The sequence below is a fragment of the Macaca thibetana genome, chromosome 3 (genome assembly GCF_024542745.1).
Source record: "Macaca thibetana thibetana isolate TM-01 chromosome 3, ASM2454274v1, whole genome shotgun sequence".
In the NCBI taxonomy this organism is placed as follows: Eukaryota; Metazoa; Chordata; class Mammalia; order Primates; family Cercopithecidae; genus Macaca; species Macaca thibetana.
The window spans coordinates 19,421,465-19,436,295 of NC_065580.1; the positions used below are offsets into that span (position 1 = coordinate 19,421,465).

Sequence of the window (14,831 nt, forward strand, 5' to 3'; positions counted from 1 at the left end):
AGGATTTTCAAGTCTGAGGAGCTCTGGGTTCCAAGCCCTCAGTCTTCTGTGCCTCTAGGTTGGCCAGGCTAAACTCCACAGCCTTTCACTCCACCCACCTTCTCCCCCACACCCGCAACTCACCGCCTTTTGCCTCTGCCACACCCCCTCACAATGGCTCAGTGACTCTGCCGTCCACCTCTGCTCCGAGGGCTACTGGGGAGGACCACCAAGCCCTGAAAACGAACGACCTCCAGCCTCGCTAGGCCTTCTGTTCCAGCAGCAACTTCTGTGGCTAATGGGAAACACCAATCTCTCCAGGCCCTGAGCCCCACTCTCATGAGACCTCTACTCCCCCAGGCAACCCAAAGAGGTTCAGGCTGCTGGACAGAGTGCTCTCATCCCCCTCCTCCAGTCCCAGTGGCATCCGCCTTGCTGCCTCGGATCCCTTCAGCCCCAGGGGAGAAAGTCCCTGTGCTTCCCCCGTCCTTTCCTGTCTCCCCAGGGCTCTTTCTCCTTCAAACGTCTCCTCCCTCTTTCAGACCTTCAGCCGTGCTCCCAAATGTCCTTCAAGAAGCAGCCTGAGTCCCCTCTCTAGGGAGCTTGCCCTAACGCTCCTGACTGAGGCAGGCAGCCCCGGTCTCGGTTCCCAGCGCCTTGTACATTGTTCCTCATTAGACCACACTGTCAACATTGTTTCCCTTATTTTCCTTCCCCACAAAACCCTAACATTCTTTCAGGTAAAGATCTGTCTTTCATCTGCTTCCGGGGCATCTATTACAATGCCAGGCATCTATTACAATGCCATCTATTACAATGAAAGAAAGATCTGTCTTTCATCTGCTTCCGGGGCATCTATTACAATGCCAGTGTGTGGTCAAGGCATCTTCAGGTGAATGAACACACCCCTCAGCCACCTTCATCCAACCCCCAACCCACCTTTCCAGTCTCCAAATTCAGCATCTCCCAGAACTCCAGTAATACAAACAAAACCCTGAATGTGGCCCACACTTCAACTCAGATTAAATTCAACTCAGCTAAAATGTAAACTATGTGAAATCCACGCAACACCTTTGGACAAAGCTTCAGAATTCTTCCATCATGCATTTTGTCATTTTTACGACAAATGCACTGAAAGGAATCACATCATGTGGAAACGGAAAGGGAAGTAGATTCTGCACACCAGTGAGGTATGAGTGGGCCAGGCTGGTGCGGGGTTGGGGGGATCACCTGAGGTCAGGAATTCGAGACCAGCCTGGCCAACATGGTGAAACCCTGTCTGTACTGAAAATATAAAAATTAGCCAGGTGTAGTAGCGCATTCCTATAATCCCAGCTACTCGGGAGGCTGAGGCAGGAGAATGGCTTGAACCCAAGAGGTGGATATTGCAGTGAGCCAAGATCGTGCCAGACTCTGTCTCAAAAACAAAAACAAAAACAAAAAAGAGATAAGAGTGGGTCAAAGGGGAAGGCAGTGTAGCTGTATCCAAGGAGCTCACATCCGTGCACCGCAAAGTTGTTTAAGTCTAAAATGAAAAGATAAACTTACTGTTGTCAATATTTCCCTTAAGCATATTTAATATTGGGGTAATAAAATTGATAAGCTGCTTACCTGCCAAGGCGGCCCCTAGAGAAAGACCAAGTAAACAAGTAAATGGCGCCCTCATTTGGCATCCAGGTTGTGGTGGTCCCTGTTGCGGCTTTGGCTCTAGACGGGATGCTCCTGCATCGCAAACCCTTCCTTGCTTTTAGGGCACATGGCTGGGTTTCAACAGCTATGCCCTAGCCTGTTCCAAACAAGTGTAAAGTTTTTTATGACAGTCTAGCTTATATATGTTTTCTAACCGTTTACTAAAATAGATAACTTGAAGCAAATATTAAGTATAAAAGCAGAGCATACATTAAGAGCAAAGTGTAGATGTAACACTATTAGGGTTGAATATCCTCATGTCTCTTAACTTTCATTTTCAGTCCTTCCTTTTTGCCAGCATTCAGCTTTAAAGAATGAATCTGTGCCACGCGCGGTAACTCACGCCTGTAATCTCAGTTACTTGAACCTAGGAGACAGATGTTGCGGGGAGCCCAGATCATGCCATTGCACTCCAGCCTTGGGCAACAAAGCGAGACTCTGTCTCAAAAACAAAAGGAATCTGGGACTCTTTCTTTCACCCACCTCACACATTTTATATCCAACTTGGACCATACAAACTTCCTCTTAGGAAATTTATTTCCTTCATGACTTCCCATACACTGTCTTGCACTACTTGAAGATGAAAAACATCCACTGTTCAGCATCAACCCCAACCCTCATTCTATACGGAAGAAACCGATAGCTAGAAACTAGACATTTCATCCAGTGTTGTGAGACCATCAATTCCATTTTGTAAATGCTTGTTGTCCATGTACGGAGATCTCTAGGTCTATGGTCTCTTCTACAGGGTCACTCCTCATTTGCTGCCACTTCTAAAGCAATGCTAGATTACAGGTAACCTTGAAAAGGACCACTTGATGTCCACTTTCATGTCCTCATATATATTCTATTTCTTTTTTGTTTGCTTGGTTGGTTTGGTTTGGTTTTTTTTTTTTTTTTTTTTTTTTTTTTTTTGAGATAGAGTCTTGCTCTGTCACCAGGCTGGAGTACAGTGGCGTGATCTGGGCTCACTGCAATCTCTGCCTCCCAGGTTCAAATGATTCTCCTGCCTCAGCCTCCTGAGTAGCTGGGATTACAGGCATGCACCACCACACCCAGCTAATTTTTTGGATTTTTAGTGGAGACAGGGTTTCACCATGTTGGCCAGGATGGTCTTGATCTCCTGACCTCGTGATCCGCCTGCCTTGGCCTCCCAAAGTGCTGGGTATGAGCCACCACGCCCAACCTCATTACTTCTATTTAACATTTTTTATAGAAGTTAAAAAAAAAATACAACAAAACACAAGATTGTATAATATGAAACACCATATAATAAAAATATTGAAAAGGGAGAAGTAAAACTGTCTTCATTCAGAGAAAACATGATTGCATACAAAATCCTAACCAATCTACATAAAAACCTACTAGAGCTAGCAAGTCAATCTGGCAAAGTTACAGTATAAAAAGTCAGTGTACAAAAATCATTTGCACTTCTTTATCCTAGCAACCAACAATTGGAATATTAAATTTTAAAAACAATACCATCTGTAATAGCAACAAAAATAAAAAATATTTAAGGATAAATTTAACAAAATATATGTAAAAGCTTATCCTTAAAACTTGTAACACATTGCTAAAAGAAAATTTTTAAAATTGTAAATGAATCCAGAGAGCCACCTCGTTCATTGAATGAAATACTCATTGTTAAAATTACCTCTCTAAACTGATTTATAGATTCAATGCAATCTCAATCAAAATCCTAGCAGACTTTCTTTTTTAGAATTGACAAACTGATTACAAAAATGTATGTGAAAAATTAAAGAACCCAAAGAAGAGTCAAAACAATTTTGAAAAAGAATGAAGTATAATATTGTTGTAAAGATAAACAAATAAATTAATGAAACAAAACAGAGAGTATGAAAGTAAATCCAGGCTGAGGAAGGCAGATCGCTTGAGCTCAGTAGTTCAAGACAAGCCTGGGCAACAAAGTGAGATCCTACATCTACCAAAAACACAAAAAATTAGCTGGGCATGGCGGCACATGCTTGTAAGCCCAGCTACCTGGGAGGCTGAGGCACAAGAATCACTTGAATCTGGGAGGTGGAAGTTGCAGTGAGTGGAGATCATGCCACTGCACTCTAACGTGGGCGAAGAGCCAGACCCTGTCTCAAAAAAAAAGAAAGAAAGAAAGAAAATAAATCCACACTTACAGGGTCAATTCATTTCAACTAACACACCAAAGCATTTCAATGGCAAATAGAAAGTTTCTTCAACAAACGGCTATCTATATGGAAAAACTGGCTGTCTATATGCGAAAAAAAAGGAACTTTGATCCATACCTCACAACATATACAATGACCAATTCAAGATAGATCATAAACCTAAGTGCAGAACTTAAAACTATTGAGCTTCTAGAATATGTAACAGAAAAGTATCCACAATCTTGGATAGGCAAAGATTCCTTAGGACATAAAAAAGCAAGATGTGCAAAAGAAAAAACTAACAAAATTGACTGTATCAAAATTAAACTCTTCTGTTCATCAAACATCATCATTTAAAAAATGAATAGATAAGTTGCGGACTGGGAGAAAATGTTCACATACATATACCTTGGAAAGAAATGTATCCAGAATATTGCATAAGTTCACAGTTCCTATGAATCAAGAATAAAAAGACAAACAACCCAATTTTTAAAAATAAGTGAAATTTCTGAACTTTCCCTTCACAATGGAAGATAGACAAATGGCCAATAAGCAAATAGAAAAGTACTCAACAGTGCTATTCATCAGAAAAAATGTAAATTAAAAGAATAACGAGACACCTCTACATACCCTGTGGAGCCGACAACAGTATTTGGAGCAAATGAAACTCTGATTATTTGCTGATGGGAGTGTAAAATGGAACAGCCACTTTGGAAATTGATCTGACAACTTCCTATAAAGTTCCTATGAACACCCTATGACCCAGCAATTCTACTTCTAGGCATTTATTCAAGAGAAATGAACACATACATACATAAATACACTTCTAAAAGAATGTTCACGATAGATTTTTCTTTTACACTTTATTAGTCCGTTTTCATGCTGCTGATAAACACATACCTGAGACTGGGCAATTTACAAAAGAAAGAGGTTTGTGAGACTCACAGTTCCACATGGCTGGGGAGGCCTCACAATCATGGCAGAAGGCAAGGAGGAGCAAGTCACATCTTACATGGACAGCAGCAGGCAGAGACAGCTTGTGCAGAGAAACTCCCGTTTTTAAAACCATCAGACATCATGAGACCCATTTACTATCATGAGAATAGCACGGGAAAGACATGCCCCCGTGATTCAATCATCTCCCACCAGGTCCCTCTCACAACACGTGGGAATTATGGGAGCTAAAAGATGAGATTTGGGTGGGGATACAGAGCCAAACCATATCATTCCACTCCTGGCCCCTCCCAAATCTCATATCTTCACATTTCAAAACCAATCATGCCTTCCCAACTGTCCTCCCAAAGTCTCAACTCATTTCAGCATTAATTCAAAAGTCCACATTCCAAAGTCTCATCCAAGACAATGCAAATCCCTTCCGTCTATGAGCCTGTAAAATCAAAACCAAGCTAGTTACTTCCTAGATACAATGGGGTAACAGGCATCAGGTAAATACAGCCATTCAAAATGGGAGAAATTGGCCAAAACAAAGGGGCTACAGGCCCCAGCCAAGTCCAAAATCCAGTAGGGCAAATCTTAAAGCTCCAAAATGATCTCCTTTGACTCCAGGTCATGCTTATGCAAGAGGTGGGTTCCCATGGTCTTGGGCAGCTCTGCCCCTGTGGCTTTGCAGGGTGTGGCCTCCCTCCTGGCTGCTTTCACAGGCTGGCATTGATTGTCTGTGGGTTTTCCAGGCGAGCAGTGCACGCTGTCGGTGGATCTACCATTCTGGGGTCTGGAAGACAGTGGCCCTCTTCGCAAAGCTCCACTAGGTGGTGCCCCAGTAGGGACTCTGTGTGGAGGTTCTGACCCCACATTTCTCTTCCACACTGCCCTAACAGAAGTTCTCCATGAGCGCCGCCTTCCCCCACAGCAGCAAACTTCTGCCTGGGCATCCAGGCGTTTCCATACATCTTCCGAAATCTAGGAGGAGGTTCCCAAACCCCTATTCTTGACTTCTGTGCACTCTCAGGCTAACACCACGTGGAAGCTGCCAAGGCTTTGGGGTTGCACCCTCTGAAGCCACGACCCAAGCTCTACATTGACCCCTCTCAGCCACAGCTAGAGCAGCTGGGATGTAGGCCACCAAGTCCCTAGGCTGCACACAGCACAGGAACCCTGGGCTCATGAAATCATTTTCTCCTAGGCCCTGGGTCTGTGATGGGAGGGGCTGCCTGAAGACCTCTGACATGCCCTGGAGACATTTTCCCCATTGTCTTGATGATCAACATTCTGCTCCTTCTTACTTATGCAAATTTCTGCAGTCAACTTGAATTTCTCCCCAGAATATGGGTTTTTCTTTTCTATCACATTGTCAGGCTGCAAATTTTCCAAACTTTTATGCTTTGCTTCCCTTGTAAAATGGAATGCCTTTAACAGCATCCAAGTAATGTCTTGAATGCTTTGCTCCTTAGAAATTTCTTCTGCCAGATACCCTAAATCATCTCTCTCAAATTCAAAGTTCCACAAATCGCTAGGGTAGGGCAAAATGCCACTGGTCTCTTTGCGAAAATATAACAAGAGTCACCTTTGCTCCAGTTCCCAACAAGTTCCTCATCTCCATCTGAGACCACCTCAGCCTGGATTTTATTGTCCATATCACTATCAGCATTTTGGTCAAAGCCATTCAACAAGTCTCTAGGAAGTTCCAGACTTTTCCGCATTTTCCTGTCTTCTTCTGAGCCTCCAAACTGTTCCAATCTCTGCCTGTTACCCAGTTCCAAAGTCACTTCCACATTTTTGGGTATCTTTTCAGTAACACCCCACTCTACCAGTACCAATTTACTGAATTAGTCCATTTTCACACTGCTGATAAATACACATACCTGAGACTGGGCAATTTGCAAAAGAAAGAGGTTTATTGGACTCACAGTTCCACGTGGCTCAGGAGGCCTCACAATCAAGGCAGCCGGCAAGGAGGAGCAAGTCATGTCTTACATGGATGGCAGCAGGCAAAGAGAGAGCTTGTGCAGGGAAACTCCCATTTTTAAAACCACTGGATCTTGTGAGACCCATTCACCATCATGAGAACAGCACAGGAAAGACCCACCCCCATGATTCAGGCATCTCCCACCGGGTCCCTCCCACAACATGTGGGAATTATGGGAGCTACAAGATGAAATTCAGGTGGGGACATAGAGCCAAACCATATCATTCATGATAGCTAAAAATTGGAAACAACCCAAGTGACATCAAAGGAGAAAAGATTAAAGAAATAATATATCCATACAGTGGAATACAACTAAAAAAGTAGAATGCACTACTAATCTATGCAATAATATGCATGAATGTCAAAAATATTATACTGACTGAACAAAGAAACACTCAAGAGCACGTATTGTGAGAGTCCAGTCAAAACTAATCTATAGTGAAAGATATTGTAACAGTGGTTGCCTTAAGGAGTGGGGACTGACTTGGAAGGAACATGAGCAAGCTTTCTGGAATGATGGAAATGTTCTGAAAATTGATAAGAATGTGGACTTTATGAGTGTATGCAATTGTCAAAACTCATTAAAGTGTACATAAGATCTATGCATTTCCATGTATGTAACTATACCTCAAAAAATAAGTATTATAAGACATAGGAAGAAGCAGGAAAATAAATAATCAATATAAGCAGTAGAAGAAATAATCAGTAGAAACAGACCCACAGATATCAGCAGGCAAAGACTTTAAAATAACCATTATATCTCTGCAGGAGCATTAAAAATAAAATAAAATAAAATAACTATTATGAATATGTTAAAGAAAAAGAAAAAATATATTTGGTTAATAAAAGGATAGATAATTTGAGCAGAGAAATGGAAACTGTAAAAGAACCAAGAGGAAATTGAAGAATTGAAAAGTACGTTATCTAAAATGTACTTTGAAAAATCTACAGCAAACTAGACACAGCAGAAGAAAGTACCACTTAACTCAAAGATTTGTCAGTAGAAAATATTCAAACTGGCTAGGCATGGTGGCTCACACCTATAATCCCAGAACTTTGGGAGGCCGAGGCAGAAAAATTGCTTGAGCCCAGGAGTTCAAGACCAGCCTGGACAATGTAAGGAGAGTGTGTTCTACAGTAAATTAAAAATGAGCAGGGCATGGTGGTACATGCCTCTAGTCCCAGATACTTGGGAGGCTGAGGCAGGAAAATCACTTGAGCCTGGGAGGTCAAGGTTGCAGTGAGCTATGATTACACAACTGTACTCCAGCCTGGGTGACAGAGTGATATCCTGTCTCTAAAAAAAAAAAAAGAAGGAAAAAAAAAGTATATATATATATATATACACACACACACACACACATATGCATACACACACGTATATAACAGCCCTAATTGGAATCTTGGAAGGAGAGAAGAAACAGACAAGTATAGCAGAAAAAAATGTTTAAAGAGATAAAGGTGGAGACTTTTTCAAAATTGATGAAAGACATACACTCACAAAATCAAGAATTTCACTCCACACAGCATACAGCTAGCCTCTATTTCTCAGCCTTCCATGACCAGTCTGGCCAATAAATGTAGGCAGAAGTTTTGTGTGCCACCTCTAGATCTGGCTCTTGTCTAACATAGGTTAAGATATACCACAGCAACAAACTCAAAATCTCAGAGCCTTTATTTCTCACTTAAACAGTCCAAGTCAGTCAGGAGCGGTGGCTCATGCCTGTAATCCCAGCACTCTGAGAGGTCAAGTTGGGCAGATCACTGGAGGTCAAGAGTTCAAAACCAGCCCGACCAACATGGTGACATCCCGTTGCTACTAAAAATACAAAAATTAGCCGGACATGGTGGCAGCTGCCTGTAATCCCACCTACTTGGGAAGAAGCTGAGGCAGGAGAATCGCTTGAACCAGGAGGCAGAGGTTGCAGTGAGCTGAGCTCGCACTACTTCACTCCAGCCTGGGTAACAAAGCGAGATTCCACCTCAAAACAAACCAAAAAACCAATCCAAGCAACTCTCCAGGAAACCTGTTCCCCACATATTGGCTTAGCATCCCAGGATGCTTCCGTATTATGGAACCTCCAAATCAATCACTACAATGGGGAGGGAAAATATGAAGCAGACATTGGTTCTTAAATGCTTCCACCTAAAAATGGCATGTGTCACTTTTCCTTGGTAAAAGCAAGTCACATGGACACTTAACTTCAAGAGGCCAGGAAATACAGTCCTTCCACCTGCCTGGAGACAAAGAAAAGTGACAAATATTAGTGCAGGGCAGTCATATCTATCACACCCCTTAATGCACATCTTGTGTGAATGGCTCCTAGTTGGAGCCAAGTGGTTCCTATCATTGACCCACATTAGTCTGTGGTATGAGCAAGAAATACAGTTATCCCTCTGTATCCATGAGGGATTGGCTCCAGGACCCCCCATAGATACCAAAATTCACGGATTCTCAGTTCTCTTATATAAAATGGCATATGACCTATGCATGTCCTCTCATACACTTCAAGTAATCTCTGAATTACTTATAATACCTAATACAATGTAAATGCTATGCAAATAATTGTAGGTTTTGTTTTTGTTTTTTAGACAGAGTCTCACTCTGTGGCGTGCAGTGGCGCGATCTTGGTTCACTGCAGCCTCCACCTCCCGGGTTCAAGCAACTCTCCTGCCTCAGCCTCCCAAGGAACTGGGGTTACAGGCATGTGCCACCATGCCCAGCTAATTTTCGTATTTTTAGTAGAGACAGGGTTTCGCCATGTTGTCCAGGCTGGTCTCAAACTCCTGACCTCAAGTGATCCAGCTGTCTTGGCCTCCCAAAGTGCTAGGATTACAGGCGCGAGCCACTGCAAATAATTGCTATATTGTATTCTTTTATTGTTTGTTTTTCAAATAGTTTCAATCCATGGTTGGTTGAACCCATGGATGCAGAACCCGCAGATGTGAAGGGCCAGCCTCTGAAATTTGGGCATTAGTAGAGAAGCTAGCACAATGCTTTGCACAACACCTAGTCCATAACAAGCTCTTAATTAATGTTGTTATTGTTATTCCAATTTATTGCTACTCTTCTTCCAGGTATTGCTATTCCAATTTCGTCTTAGTTGTATATTTATCCGCTGAAAAGGGTCTGTCCTCAAAACCACAGGACCCTAATAGATATCCTAAGTGGCTGGCATCTCATTTATCTTTTTCTCAAAACCATCTGCAAGTTTCCTACTTTGTGGGCAGCTGAATTGGAAATATGGGTTTCTAGGATCACAGACAGCATGGCGTAAAGAAAAGAGCATTTGAACTAGGAGGCAAGATCGGTTCAATTCAACACACATTTATGGAGCACCTTCTGTATGTACCAGGTGCTAGGGCTACGGAGGAGTGTGAGACTGGATCCCTGCTCTCTAGGAGCTCACACCTCTGCATGAATGATGGACTAGTAAACAATTCAACAAAACAGGACACGTGCAATAATGAATATAAACCAGAACAGGAGAGCCACACGGCCGGAGTGATGTGACTTAGGATGTGTTACTTAACTGCCCTGGGCCTCATGGATAGTGAGATGGGGTAGATCATTTCTAGCTCCTGAAATACTAACATTTACAATTCTCAAAGCCCTGTGAAGTCAGCAGGGCAACTATTATTCCAACTTTATAGACAGATGGAAAGCCTAAGGTCAGAGAGGTTTCATATGGCAGCCGGAGTTACACAACTGCTTGCTGGTAGAACTAGACCCAGATCCAGGCAGGCCTTGGGAGCTGTGTAGAGTGCGTCCACTCCAGGCTGCCTTGGCAGAGAGTGGGGAATCTCTGATGGGCGTGGCAAGGGGCTTTCTTGTTGCTCCCACTTTGAATCCCATACTTACAGTTTGGAGCTGGCCACAGACCAAGAAGAAAGAGGCAGGTACCTCTCCACCCGCTCCTGGTGCAAGCACTCAGCAGAGAGTGGGCATTTCTGAAAACCAGGTCACCTCTCACAGAACAACACAGTGATATGATATGGACAGGACTTTCCCAGCGATCACAGGACCCTTCAAATGCCAACCCCAGTTACTGATGACGACATTCCCGGGCCTGGCTTCCTCTCAGCCGTCTCCTCGTCACTGGGCTTAGCGTGTGATGTGAAGGACACTCGGGAGATGAAGGCAGCTTTCCCTCAGCACCCCTGGACTTTTGGGCCACCCCACCCTCAACCCGTCCAGCATGTGCACGCTTAGGGAATATGAATGAGCTCATTTAACATAAGCAAGGAGTTCGTATTGGCTGTGCTTCTGAAATCATGCCATGCCACCAAAGCCAAAAAGATGAGGCTCTGGACAATAGCCAGCCATCGCTACCTCCCACCATGGCAAATAGTTCACAGATGACACTCCAGGTGATCTGATTATCATACACAGCAATTTTTGAGCATCTGCTATGTGTACTACAAAGAGACCAACAATGGAGTCCCTGCCATCTTGGGGCCACTGTGGAGAGGCGTATCAACAGATGACAGGAGTGGTCAGATGACATAAAGAGAAGAGTCACAAGATGACAAGCCACACAGACACAGGGTCATGTAAGAGCCTCAGTCTTAAGAGGCAGAGACGTTGGGCAAAGGGAGTGGTCACGAGTGCTGTTGCTGCCAGGGAGGCATTCCAGGGAGGCTGGAGCTGGACCTTAAAGGAAGAGAAGGACAGAAGTCATTCTTCACATCACGCACTCTCCATGGGTAATTCACATGAATGTCGTGTAATGAAGATAAAGACAACCAGAAAAAGAATCGCCCGTGGGCATGTAGATTTCCTTTCCCAGGGTGGCCCCTTCTCAGCCACTGGCACACACAAACACTTCCTACCCTTCCTCCCCAGAGCTGGCCAGCGCAGCAGGCAGCTCGCCTGCCACACATGCAGCTGCCCGAGGGCGCTGTGGGGATGGGTCTGGGTTCAAATCCTGGCTTTGCCACCCCCCAACAAATCCTGGCTTTGCCACCTCCCAACTGTGTACTATGGGGCAAGTCCTGTAGCCGATGAGCTGGGCTGATCATTCTGACCTGGCAGGGCTATGAGGAAGATGCATACAACACTAGTTAATCCTCTAGGACAGCACCAAATGCTACCACCCAGTCAAGCTTCTTAAAAAGTCTTTCCTAGGGCCGGGCGCAGTGGCTCATGCCTATGATCCCAGCACTTTGGGAGGCCGAGGCAGGAAGATCACCTGAAGTCAGGAGTTTAAGACCGGCCTGGCCAACATGGCAAAATCCTATCTCTACTAAAAATATAAAAATTAGTCAGGCATGGTGGCACGTGCCTGGAATCCCAGCTACTCGGGAGGCTGAGGAAGGAGAATCACTTGAACTCGAGAGGCGGAGGTTGCAGTGAGCTGAGATCGTACCACTGCACTCCAGCCCGGGCAACAGAGCAAGACTCCCTTTCCAAAAAAAAATAACTAATAGGCTGGGCGCGGTGGCTCACGCCTGTTATTCCAACACTTTGGGAGGCCAAGGTGGGCAGATTAAGAGGTTGGGAGTTTGAGACCAGCCTAACCAACATGGTGAAACCCCTGTCTCTACTAAAAATACAAAAAATTAGCTGGGTGTGGTGATGCACACCTGTAGTCCCAGTTACTCGGGAGGCTGAGGCAGGAGAATTGCTGGAACCTGGGAGGCAGAGGTTGCAGTGAGCCAAGATCACGCCACTGCACTCTAGCCTGGGTGACAGAGTGAGACTCTGTCTCAAATAATAATAATAATAATAAATTAATTACTTAATTTAATGAAATAAAAAGTCTCTTCTGGGTATCCTCCATCACGAAGTGCATCTGTGGGTGGCTGTGTGTGTGCTCTGGCTTCTACAAGCCCCCTGCCTACTGGGATTAGGGCTCAACCCTGCCTAGGGAGCACCTTCCCCAGCTCTGAGCTCCAAGGCCAGTCACCTCAAAAAGGAAAAATCTGCCCCAGGGGATGAGGAGTGAGACTTGGAGATATGTGGTCCTATAGACCCTCCTGGCTGAAGAAGCCATGAACCCTGGGGATCAGAAAAAAGTGGCATGTCTGCCCTCAGTGCTGCCGCCTCTAGCTGCTGAGAGCACAGCACAGAGTGCCAAGGCTCTGCAAACTGAGCCTGGTTCAGCCCACAAAGGGGACAGGGGCGGCCTGGCTGGTCTGTAACCTTTGGAAGGATTTTCGACATTTCTGAAGTTGGGTTTTGTTTTTATCTTGTACTTCCTTCATTGGTAGAAAACAGATTGAAAAAAATCTTAAAACGTTGATGACCCTGGATCAGGGCACATGCTCTCCCAAACTGATTTAGAATTGTTGCATGGTCCCAGGGCAAATCTAAAGTTAAAAGACCTTATTTGCCACTAGGTTTTAAAAGCTTCAGGCAGCGGGTTTTGGATCATTTAATAAAAAATAAAACCCAGGTCAGATGCAGTGGCTCACATCTGTAATCCCAGCACCTTGGGAGGCCGAGGCAGGCAGACCACCTGTCAGGAGTTCAAGACCAGCCTGGCCAACATGGTCAAACCCTGTCTCTACTAAAAATACAAAAATTAGCTAGGCATGGTGGCACTCACCTGTAGTCCCAGCTACTCGGGAGGCTGAGGCAGGAGAATCGCTTAACCCAGGAGGCAGAGGTTGCAGTGAGCCGAGATTGCACCACTGCACTCCAGCCTGGGCGATAGAGTGAGACTCTTTCTCGGAAAAACAAACAAATAATAAAATAAAATAAAACCCAAAAGGCACAGGTTACCCATTCTGTGTCCTCTCACATTGCTTCCCTGAACCCACAGGGCTGGAGGAAAGCAGGGCTCTGAAGCCCTCGGTCACGTGGTTCTCAGGACCCTGGCAAGGTAGTTTACTCACCTTTGGCAGCATGACCTGCCTCCAGTATTTCTGCGAGAATTAAGGGAGCTGCCATACGTAAAGCAAACAGTACTGAGGCTTTGAACCTCGCTGTCTTTGAGGGGTGGATACTGGTGAGAAACACAGGCTTATACGTAACTGAGAACAGGTGGGAGTGTGGGACTCCCACCCGAGAAGCGGCAGCAGCTGACCACTTCCTCAACCCTCAACCCCTCACAGCCACCCCTACAGGCCCACCACCACCAGCTGAATTCCCTTAAGTACTTTATTGTATACTCAGATCCCCAACTGGCTTCCCAGTGACAGCACAATATAAAACCACAAACCACCTGTATTTTACAAAGTATCTGGAAAGCATGCCGAAAATGTAACAAACCCAAGTTGGAGGTTTTGTCTGAAGACTATAAAACCAGTACTAGGACTGCGCAGAGCACAGCAGGACCCGGTTTCTCTCTCCGAGCTATTTTCTGAAAATGGGCCAGGACCCAAATGCACACACTGGGCTCCCAGGCAGGCTACCCACATCTCATTCATCTGGGAACATCAGGAGGCCAGAGAGGCCCGGGATCCACTGCAGTTTGGTGCTGGAGCCTCAAGTGTGTGCGGAGGAGAGTGTGGAGCCCCTACAGGCCCGAGGGCACTGCCTGCCAACCCCATGCCCCCACCACTTCCTCCCCAAGCAGATCAAGGGGGATAGGAAGAGGCCATAAGACCTTCACAAACTCTTTTCCAGCTCAATGTGAACACTACTTAATCTTCCCGTTCACTTCATTCCATCCTGCCCCAATGCAGAATAAACCATCCCTTGACTGTGTTCCAGAATGTTCTAGCACTTTGAGCTGTTTCCTCTGCTTCTTGTGTGCTTCTTGGGGGATAAGGCCATAGATCCCCCATGCCTGGTGTGGTGTCTGGCTTGTGGTAGGTGTGAATAAACATTTGTCATCTTGAGGTGACTAGCAATGAAGGAGCTGGAATGGCCACCTAAGAATACCTTAAAGGCTTAGCAACATGAAATGATGCCCTGAGGCCAGAAGGTGCGTTTTTTCATCCTCACACACCGCTATCTGCTGCACTAGAACAGGTGAATTTTGTGGTGGTCCCCACAGACTGGCACCCAGAGATGTGCCCCTCGCTATCCCTCCCCAAGCTCTGACTCTGGAACAAATGGCAGCAGACTTCTCTGGACACGAGTTATTAACTCTTTATTCCGTTAGTGACCAATACAAAGCACCACGGACACAGCAGGGGCCCTGCCT

The 14,831-nt window shown here is 45.0% G+C and overlaps 1 protein-coding gene across 1 annotated transcript in view; it reads right to left on the reverse strand.

The window, feature by feature from the left end:
- Window positions 1-14,831, reverse strand: part of NDUFB2 (NADH:ubiquinone oxidoreductase subunit B2) — a 1,166,996-nt gene that overhangs the window by 1,150,746 nt on the left and 1,419 nt on the right. The window lies entirely within an intron of this gene.